Source organism: Schistocerca piceifrons, chromosome 5, assembly GCF_021461385.2.
Source record: "Schistocerca piceifrons isolate TAMUIC-IGC-003096 chromosome 5, iqSchPice1.1, whole genome shotgun sequence".
In the NCBI taxonomy this organism is placed as follows: Eukaryota; Metazoa; Arthropoda; class Insecta; order Orthoptera; family Acrididae; genus Schistocerca; species Schistocerca piceifrons.
In genome coordinates, this window is record NC_060142.1 from 551,551,674 (window position 1) to 551,563,272 (window position 11,599).

Sequence of the window (11,599 nt, forward strand, 5' to 3'; positions counted from 1 at the left end):
TGACTTCCTTCATGACGACGGCATCGCTCTACTAGAGTGACCAGCATGTTCTCCAGACGTGAACCCTATCGACAATGCCTGGGATAGATTGAAAAGAGCTGTTTATGGACGACGTGACCCACCAACCACACTGAGGGATCTACACCGAATTGCCGTTGAGGAGTGTGACAATCTGGACCAACAGTGCCTTGATGAACTTGTGGATAGCATGCCACAACGAGTAGAGGCATGCATCAATGTAAGAGGACGGGCTACTGGGTGTTATAGCTACCGGTGTGTGCAGCAACCTGGACCATCACCTCTGAAGGTTATGGTGGTACAACATGGAATGTGTGGTTCTCATCAACAATAAAGAGGGGTGAAATTATGTTTATGTTGATCTCTATTCCAGTTTTCTGTATATGTTCGGGAACTCTCGGAACCGAGGTGATGCAAAACTTTTTTTGATATTTGTATGTGTAGGATGATTCCGTGATGATGTTACAGACTTTGAAGGATGATGGAGAAGAATAAATCTATCAATTTGAGGTGAGGGTCTCTGTACTGGAAACGAACGAATCTATAGTTGAAAACTGTTGTGGTACGCCTGACAGTAGAACACATATATTGGTACTGTTGTTGCTAAGATTTTAGAGTAGGCAACTTTCAGAAGAGGTAGTATGGATCAAAACAAGAAAAAAATGTGAAGTCAACGTGGGCTCTAAAATGCAGTCTTTAAGAGATATGAGAACTTGTGTAGAGAAAATACGTTGCACAGTACCTCCTCAGGTATCCATTTTACAGCCCGCCTTTACCTTACATCTTTTTCTTGATTTGATCTCTACTACCACATCTGAAAGTTGTCTATCAGACAATCTTAGCAATAACATTACCAGTACATGTATTCCACTGTCTGAGGTGTCACAATGGTTTTCGGTTACAACTTTCGACTCGCTCGTTTCCAGTACAGGGAACCTTGTCTCAAATCGATACATTTATCCTTCTCCATCATCCCTGTAAGTTTGTAACGTCATGATGGAATCACCCGGTATATACATAAATCTACAAGTGCCGGCGCCTACCACTTTGACGCTCTGTAGTGTCGTTGCATGACGTTTCCGGATATGGGTTCCTATGTGAAACTTGATCTACTATGTCCCTTCTAGAAATGTGTAACATGAACTGTGACACACCCTGAACGTCACTAGCGGCTGACGCGGAGTAGTTGTATGCTGCCTCTCTAACGGCTTCCATGGGAAATAAAAATTTGGTTTTTTGAATATTTCGTACAGTTACAGCCCAAATGCAGAAATGGAAAACGCTACTCTTCATTAAGAGCTGTATTTTTAAAATAATAAAGTATTACAGTTAGAAACTGTGTTTGTTTTAGGGGCAATGTAACATATGGCGCACAAATTACCGTGACTTTATTCATCCAGTGTTCAAGAATTAGAGCACTTACCGATCGGCAAAAAGATTTACAGATAATTTCAAATCCTTCTGAAATTTTTTCTCTCTGATTCCCTCCCTCCCCCACCGCCAAAAGATGGTGAAAGTAAAAATTTACTAATTCTTTACTACTAACTCTACTACTTTACTACTAGCTCTATTCGCTTCACATTTTTCGGATAGTACCCCCAAATACGTACGAACGTACCTATAAATTATGGTTCAAATGGCTCTGAGCACTATGGGACTCAACTGCTGAGGTCATTAGTCCCCTAGAACTTAGAACTAGTTAAACCTAACTAACCTAAGGACATCACACTCATCCATGCCCGAGGCAGGATTCGAACCTGCGACCGTAGCGGTCTTGCGGTTCCAGACTGCAGCGCCTTTAACCGCACGGCCACTTCGGCCGGCACCTATAAATTATGTTATTGCACAATACACAGCTCGGTAGATGTGGTATTTACGCATGGGAGTTCGATTGTTTAAAGTATCGGGAGAGCCGGTTTACTGATAGATAAGAATATCCTACAATAAGCTTAACAGGGACATCGGCTGTGGCCTTCGTGGTGCATAGAGGTCGGATGTCGACCCTGATGGAGTACAGGGAAACCCGTAGGCTTGTCTACGTTCCAACGAGAACAGTGGGACCACTGGCGTGCCTCCGTCACTGACGTTGACATGATGTCTGACAGTGCGACGTCAGCAATTGACACAGGTTGACATTACAGGCTGGCTCTTGGTAGCAGCAATGCCGCCACAGAAACAGTCACCACTGTCTGATACTCTTGAAGAAATGCATGTAGGCGTCATCGGAAGCGCAAATTTTTTCACTAATTTGACCGACAAAAAGCCCGAGAACAGCGACTGACATTTGGCCTTCAGCATTAATGTAGGCGTTCAGCATTGCACACAAATGCTGGCGAGTACACGGTTGTGAAGGTATGTAAGTCACTGGGAGACTGCAGACTACGATGCAGAGAATGATTTAATTGTGAACAACGCCGCGTTATATTTGAAGAACACTGGGGAATTCGACTTAGCTTCCTAATCACCACGTCTCAAAAGGACTTAGAAAGAAAGAAAGAAAGAAAGAAAGAAAGAAAGAAAGAAAGAGGAGTTCTAAGTTTCCTACCCTTCTTCGAAAACAGTCAACAGCGACAAATGCAGCAGGTTCTGTTCATCAAATAAGTCCATTCAGGGTATGTCATCCACCACCAAGTGTGCTTTCTGACGGAGGCAACGAAAAGGCGAGTCTGTTGTCTCCACCGGAGTGTGAAAAAGAGGCATTCGGAAGAAAGTTATTTGTCATCATCCCATCCTCTTGTACGAATTACGCGGATTAGGGCACGGTTCAAAAGCAGCAAGCCTATAGGTCGTGAAGTGTATGAGAGACTCACCCGAGACTTAAGTATTGCACTAAAAATATCCTTCCACTGACACTTGACACATCTGCGATGAAGTAAAGATCAGTATTTTAGTTCCAGAAGAGAGGAAAGTAATAAAGGACACTAGTGAACACCACGTAATGGCGGATGATTCACAAACTTCAAAGTCAAGAGATACAAAAGTTGCAGCAGTCAATGACAAAATAACTACGTCAACTTTTTACGTGTAGCAGTGTCTGCCATATCCTCGCACGTTCTGCGAAATTTTATGAGTACCAACTTTGGACATTCGACGTAATCTTTGATTAATGCATCGCTGGTCAGGTATACCGCTAATATGATGAGTGAAGCAAATGATGAAGGATGTGTAACTAAACTCTGTAAAACTGATGCACTGAGGAGGGGGAGGAAGGCTGCATTGCGTATGTTAATACTAAGGAACCACAAATTCGTAGAGCTACGTCAGGCTCATGTGTTACATCTTATTTATCATGTTCACATAACGAAGATGAAAGAGGAAAGTAGCCCAAATAATTGGATGCAGCTAGCTGAGAAACAAGAGCAAGAAAGAAAACCTACAGAGACGAAAAAAGCAAATTTTTCCAATATTCAGGCCTGCCGATAAATGGTTTGTCAATGTGGAAAACTAAATATGTTGGACATCCATTTCTACAGTGCAAAAAGAAGTGGTTAAGATTTACCAAAGATTATTTAATGTGCAGTAGCCAGCCACTTCGCTATATTTCGACAAAACATTTAATCCACGACCACGAAGCTCAGCCTTCAACATCATGGATAAATTATTGTTTCCCAGTACTGTTAGACAGTTGTCCTAAAAAGACACACGGTATAAATGTGCTCCTTGTAAGTCCATTATTCTTTTGCAAGAGGGAAAGCAAAGCAACCCACCAAAAACCATCTCCGTCATACAGATCACAACCTGCCACTGCAGAAAATAAAAAGGATGATCTGTCTGATTTGATAACTCCCTACATTTTGTAACACATGCTAAAGTACAACTTACATAAATGCTAATGTTCCTTTCGTTTTCGTAACTGTGGTGCCGAGTGTAGTTTTGTTACGAGATTCTGTCACTTTTGAGTCACTGGCTTCCGTAAGCGTTTCTGTGAGTAGAAATGAAACAGTCAAAAAAACTTTCCGTTATTATTGCGGTTGCAAACTTGTTAACCCTGTACTATTCTTCGATGACACTGTTGAAATTGGGAGTAAGTCACGCACATATTGGTTAAAGAGATGCAAGTGCACATAATGTTGTTGTAATTTGCATAGGCCTATATTTCAGTAACTGAGTAGTTAGTTCCACCATACTTGATTTATCTTGTAATCTTCGGTCATTGTGTTACAAACTAAAGCTACCGCACATTTTAACTTACTGATTCCTGCAACTACTCCCAGTTTCTTCATCTTTTTACTCTAAAACAGTAATTATTATCGGTAGAACCGCCCTCTTTCCAACCTACAATATGACAACTTTGAATTCAGTTAATCACTGGAAGTGCGCTCCGTGACGATGTTGTTGCCTGTCTACAACATCTACCAGTCAGACCCATCTCGTCAGTAACTCAAACATAAATATTGCGGGTGCAGTGTACCTACGTTCGGCAAGTGACCACAAATGCTCCTACCACACCGTACTTCCGATCATTGCCTTTGTTTCTAAGAATAAATTTCCCACGCAGAAACAGATTTTATGTTTCACGCCTTTGCTGATCATCTTTCGCTTTCCATTAACAAACAACAGAAGGATTCTTGTGTACAGTGATTGGGTGAGGGACAATTGTAACGATTTCAACAATGTACCTCTGTGGCCTGGGAAAAAAGTGGTACGCAGATAATGCAGAATTGGATTTCCGACAGGGCAGCCAGTTGATCCTAACAGCCTTGCTAAGATATTTAATGGTACACAATACGGAGAAAAATTTGACGACCCCGGACCTCCGAGAAAGAAATATTACAATTAACCTTTTGTTAAGGCAGAGTTACAGTTTGCCGAACGGTACAGTACACAGGTGACCTCCACTGTTGGTCCCCCCTCCGAACAGCAGCAGCGCGATCACCAGTAGGCTCTGTTTCGTTCGCGAGGTGGGCCATGCCGTGGCAGGCGTGATGCGGTGAGGGGCGGGAGAGGGGTGGGAGTATTAATCAACGGAGAGCCGGCAGGTGGCTGCTGCTGGTGGCTGCCATCCGCCGACACTTGACCCCTGACCTATCGCAGCGCAGCGACCTCCGCAGAAACAAGAGAGGATTCAGTTAGAGCGGAAAAGCACTCCTCCACTGGCCTTCCGAGCCTTGCTTGTGAGTGTGTGCCGTCTCAGCCGCGTCTCTCTCTCTCTCTCTCTCTCCTGTACGCACACGCACACACACACACACACACACACACACACACACACACACACACACACACACACACACACAATTGGGATGGACAGAAGAATAGAAGGACGAAATTAAAGAATGTAGGGAGGAGAGTAAGGAGAAAAGTGAAGGGAGCAAGGAGTGTTGTTAAAGAAAAACCATTAAAGAGACAGAGGGGGAGAGGGGGAGCAGAAAGAGAAAATGAGGAGGAGGAGGAGGAGGAGGAGGAGGAGGAGGAGGAGGAGGAGAAGGAGGAGGAGGAGGAGGAGGAGGAGGAGAAGAAGGAGGAGGAGGAGGTGGAGGAGGAGAAGAAGGAGGAGGAGGAGGTGAAGGAGAAGGAGGAGGAGGTGAAGGAGGAGGAGGAGGAGGAGGTGAAGGAGGAGGAGGAGGAGGAGGAGGAGGAGGTGAAGCAGAGGAGGAGGAGAAGGAGGAGGAGGTGAAGCAGAGGAGGAGGAGGAGGAGGAGGTGAAGCAGAGGAGGAGGAGGAGGAGGAGGAGGAGGAGGTGAAGCAGAGGAGGAGGAGGAGGAGGAGGAGGAGGAGGAGGTGAAGCAGAGGAGGAGGAGGAGGAGGTGAAGCAGAGGAGGAGGAGGAGGAGGTGAAGCAGAGGAGGAGGAGGAGGAGGAGGAGGAGGTGAAGCAGAGGAGGAGGAGGAGGAGGAGGAGGAGGTGAAGCAGAGGAGGAGGAGGAGGAGGAGGAGGTGAAGCAGAGGAGGAGGAGGAGGAGGAGGAGGTGAAGCAGAGGAGGAGGAGGAGGAGGAGGAGGTGAAGCAGAGGAGGTGGTGAAGCAGAGGAGGTGGTGAAGCAGAGGAGGTGGTGAAGCAGAGGAGGTGGTGAAGCAGAGGAGGTGGTGAAGCAGAGGAGGTGGTGAAGCAGAGGAGGTGGTGAAAGAGAGGAGGTGGTGAAAGAGAGGAGGAGGAGGAGACAAAAGGGAGGCATGGGACAGGAGTGGAGAGGTGAGACAAGAAAGAAAGGGAGAAGAGTAAGGGGTAAAGGAAAGTGTTGAGGGAGTGAGGAGTGGAGGATGGAGGGAGAGGGAGGGAGTGGAGAAAGACAGAGAGAGAGAGAGAGAGAGAGAGAGAGATAAGAGAGGTGCAGGGGAGGGAGACAAATAGGGAAAGGGGGAGAAGTAAGAGGGGGAGAATAAAGAGGAGGAGGAGTTGGGAGGAAAGAAGAGGAGGGGGAGGATGAGGGAAGAGGAGGAAAGCAGAATCTTTGTGTTCAGTTCAGTTTGTCGTAGCCCTAAAATTGATATGAAATGAATTACATCGAATATATCTGAGATTCGTATCGTCTGTCGATACAGACCGTTGAACTACCTGCGCGCAATCCACAGGAATTCCAAAATTGTAAAGGAATATCTGAAACTGTGTGTGTATCTGCGATAAAACAACACAGATTTGGATCAGGGACGTTTAACAGTTTTATATGACAAAGGTAGGCCATCATGCCATTATACACGTGTCTGTAATATCCTGGCCAATCTTTGATTCAATTGCAATAACAAGTCTGCAGAGGAAAGATCTTCTGTAAAATTTATGACAGTCAAATTTCAGTCTCCAGAACACTTTCCTTTTTGTCCACATGACTAGTTTAGGTTCAACTTCTTGTCTTCAGATATTTGTTACAGTTACATAGTAACCTGTTGAAAACGGAACCGAAAGTTCACTGTCATTCAGTTCCGAGGTCGTTTGTAACTGAAACAAATCTCTGAAACGGGCAGCGATCTAGAGATTGAAAATGGACAGTTTTATGCAAGCAACAAACGCGGACTCTCCCTGATGACGATTGTGTGTAGTCGTGAGTTGAGTCCGGAGGCGCTAGCCGGCGCACGCCACGGCTGCAGTAATCAGCTGGTACAGCGTTTCTTTTTCACGGCCACCGTCGGTACCTTGATACAACCACTTTGTCGATAACCAGTGGTGTTACCAAAATGCAGGACGCTGTTTGATGCCTGGAGTATCCGCATATCAACTCGCCTGGCCCTGCATCGTGTAAATAACGGTCGCCCAGCACGTAAGAGGCATCGAGTGGATGGGCTGCCGCTGTGTGGCATGGAAAAGCATCGTTGCTCTACCGAAGTCCGCTGGAGCCGTCATCACACGGGTCAACCCGTCTTGCCCCGGTGGCCCGAAGGTCAAACTAGGATCCACTAAGTGCAACCTGAGTGTGATTTGATTTGCTCTTGCTCTCACAAGAAAGCCCGCACGCCTGAGGTGAGGGTGTCTTACTCGTTGCCCTGACAAGTGTATTTCTAATCTCACCGTCGTGAGGGGGTCGTCGCTACCAGGCACCTTCGACGCCGCTACGCAAGAATGTTTAAGTAAGGCCAGGCGCTGAAGTAATTTTCGTCAAGCTAGTACGACAACTTGAGTGCTTTTCTGTTAATGCCCAAACCATCATACATCCGTACTGCCGCTTTACATTACGAGATAAGCATCACAAATATCAGCAGCGCCTTTGATATCTGTAAATCGTTAAACCTTACTGATGTAAAAGAAAGCAACTGAAAAAGTGGGTCGTCATACGTTAGTTGTTCCTAGTAAGCATGAATCAACTGTTTCTCCGCCTTTGAATATTAGCTTCGGTAGTAACTCATTTCACGCAGTGAAATCATCTGCGCGAGGAATGTTTGATAAACATGACTTAGGAAAAAGGCTGAATCCGAAATAAAGGGGCAACTCAATAAAAATTCCGTTAAGGCCAGGAACTTACTCGTTTTTAGCTGTTTCTTTGAGGTCTGTGTTAGATGTTTATCTGTCTACATATATTAAGACTAAGATTGGCAATTACTCAAACAGAAAACGAAATATGCTAGATACTCGTAAAACAACTCCGTACTTAAGTCGGTCGCATATGCTATTTCTGTATACTTCTTTAATAGCCGTTGGAAAAGAGATCGCCTTCTTCCCTCCAAGGATTCCCACAGAAGCTCAGGAAGCATTTCCTTACACTCTTGTAGTGATCGAAATTTATCAGGACTCCTCTAAACTGCTTTGACATCCGCATTTATTCCGACCTGTAGTGGATCCCAAACTCTCGAGCAGTACCCAAGAGCGGCAGACACAGGCTTTTTGTAGACTGTCACCTTTGTTACTGTGCTACACTACCGGCGAAACTCAACCAAAACATCACAGTCGGCCATCGCATCTATTACAGGCTTTTGATACAGGTCTCTTCAGAACTTATCGTGTTTATACGCCATGAAGTAAAAGGTTTAAATTTATAGCTATCCTTTGATTGCAAGGGAATAGGAAGTACAATTTTGTAACAGTAAATTCTGCATAAAATCTATTTGATATTCATTAGGCTACAAGAAAAAAATGTGTGTGAAATCTTACGGGACTTAACCGCTATGGTCATCAGTCCCTAAGCTTACACACTACTTAACCTAAATTATCCTAAGGACAAACACACACACCCGTGCCCGAGGGAGGACTCGAACCTCCGCCGGAACCAGCCGCACAGTCCATGACTGCAGCTATACTACAAGAGCTTACAAGTAATAGAAGCCACTAGAGAAGCCTACTGTTGGCCATTAAGCTTAAAATAATTGGGATAAAGTTACTTTTTCGAAGGAAGAATGAGAAAACAAATACTCCAGTTACATGTAGCTCCTACTTATTTAGTTTCCTACCTATATTTTAGGAAGTACGAGGGGACTTTGTAAAGTAAATTACACATTATTATGGTGTGTAAAGTAATTTTTATTGGACGCTGCGCTACACTTCAAGGTGACACAGATACAAGAGACTATTTTTGAACATTCACCTAGTCTCTGTTGTCAACGATCGGATCGTTCTAGCAATGTTCAGTTCCCAGACGCAGGTCAGGTGTCCGCTTCTTGGGCACGGGGACACTGGAAAACCGTGGTGTGAACATCCTCATCGTTGGAAGAACTCTTCCCCCTGGCGTTCTTTTAGATCGCAGTAAGAACAGAAATCGCAAGATGCAATATTTGAACTTCACAATCTCTGAAGCCTCGGACATATTCCTGGCATCATTTCACTGCGGCGACACGGGACATTGTATTTGCTCTCCATGTATCGACAGAATTCTACGATTAACCTGTGCGTAATTTAGACCTCTAGCGTACAAGAATCGTACTGTCCCGCGTGCTTCAAATGTGGAGTTCCAGCTGTCATGTCGTTTCAATCGCACACTGTTATGCACCAGTTACGTGTGCCACAGCAGAATTATCTGCAGAATATCCGAAACATTTACTCTATTCTGACAATGCGCCACTCTCATTGCACAATAGTCTTGGCGTGCGGTTACATGCGTCACATTCTCAAGCCCCTATATACATTAAGATATTTTTATATTATAAAAAGCAGAAGTAATAATGAAATTTTGCCATTTCTGTAGAAAAAATAAAAAACAGTTTTTCGGTAGCCCCTTAAAAAATTGAAAAATACAACCTCCCTAGTTTTGGTGTATGTACACTACTGGCCATTAAAATATCTACACCACAAAAGTGACGTGCTACAGACGCGAAATTTAACCGACAGGAAGAAGATGCTGTGATATGAAAATGATTAGCTTTTCAGAGCATTCACACAAGGCTGGCGCCGGTGGCGACACATACAACGTGCTGACATGAGGAAAGTTTCCAACCGATTTCTCATACACAAACAGCAGATGACCGGCGTTGCCTGATGAAACGTTGTTGTGACGCCTCGTGTAAGGAGGAGAAATGCGTACCATCACGTTTCTGACTCTGATAAAGGTCGGATTGTAGCCTATCGCGATTGCGGTTTATCGTATCGCGACATTGCTGCTCGCGTTGGTAGTGGGTTCAGGAGGGTACTACGGAACGCCGTGCTGGATCCCAACGGCCTCGTATCACTAGCAATCGAGATGACAGGCATCTTATCCGCATGGCTGTAACGGATCGTGCAGCCACGTCTCGATCCCTGAGTCAACAGATGGGGACGTTTGCAAGACAACAACATCTGCACGAACTGTTCGACGACGTTTGTAGCAGCGTGGACTATCAGCTCGAAGACTATGGCTGCGGTTACCCTTGACGCTGCATCACAGACAGGAGCGCCTGCGATGGTATACTCAACGACGAACCTGGGTGCACGAATGGCAAAACGTCATATTTTCGGATGAATCCAGGTTCTGTTTACAGCATCATGATGGTCGCATACGTGTTTGGTGACATCGCGGTAACGCACATTGGAAGCGTGTATTCGTCATCGCCATCGCCATACTGGCGTATCACCCGGCGTGATGGTTTGGGGTGCCATTGTTTACACGTCTCGGTCATCTCTTGTTCGCATTGACGGCACTTTGAACAGTGGACGTTACATTTCAGATGTGTTATGACCTGTGGCTCTACCCTCACAGCCGGCCGAAGTGGCCGTGCGGTTAAAGGCGCTGCAGTCTGGAACCGCAAGACCGCTACGGTCGCAGGTTCGAATCCTGCCTCGGGCATGGATGTTTGTGATGTCCTTAGGTTAGTTAGGTTTAACTAGTTCTAAGTTCTAGGGGACTAATAACCTCAGCAGTTGAGTCCCATAGTGCTCAGAGCCATTTTTTTTTCTACCCTCAATTCGATCCCTGCGAAACCCTACGTTTCAGCAGGATAATGCACGACCGCATGTTGCAGGTCCTGTACGGGCTTTTCTGGATACAGAAAATGTTCGACTGCTGCCCTGGCCAGCACATTCTCCAAATATCTCACCAACTGAAAACGTCCGGTAGATGGTGGCCGAGCAACTGGCTCGTCACAATACGCCAGTCCCTACTCTTGATGAACCGGGGTATCGTGTTGAAGCTGCATGGCAGCTGTACCTGTACACGCCATCCAAGCTCTGTTTGACTCCATGCCCAGGCGTATCAAGGCCGTTATTACGGCCATAGGTGGTTGTTCTGGGTAGTGATTTCTCAGGATCTATGCACCCAAAATGCGTGCAAATCTAATCACATGTCAGTTCTAGTATAATATATTTGTCCAATGAATACCCGTTTATCATCTGCATTTCTTCTTGGTGTAGCAATTTTAATAGCCAGTAATGTAAATATCTATTTGCGTCTATAAACGCTATAAAGGGAGAAAGGCCTTACTTTAGTCCTGCCGAGACTCATGGACAGGCTACTTCATCTGTACTTGACAGTGTACTATATGAATCGCACATGACCTAGGCGGGTAAATATAGATCACATTTTGGCAACGTACACTAAACCTGGTTTGACGATAAGGCAAAAGCTGAAGGTGATGCTGAGTAACAGGAGGATAACGACGTTGATTACGACATAGCAGTGGCAGTAGTAAGACAATTAACAGAAGCAGACAGCCATAGCTTTCGTCAACGAAACAACGGATACAGATACGTGACTGTGGAGTGCTTGTGGAGCGGAGGACGGTATGGTAACGAAACGCGGACCGTCGGAAATCCAGG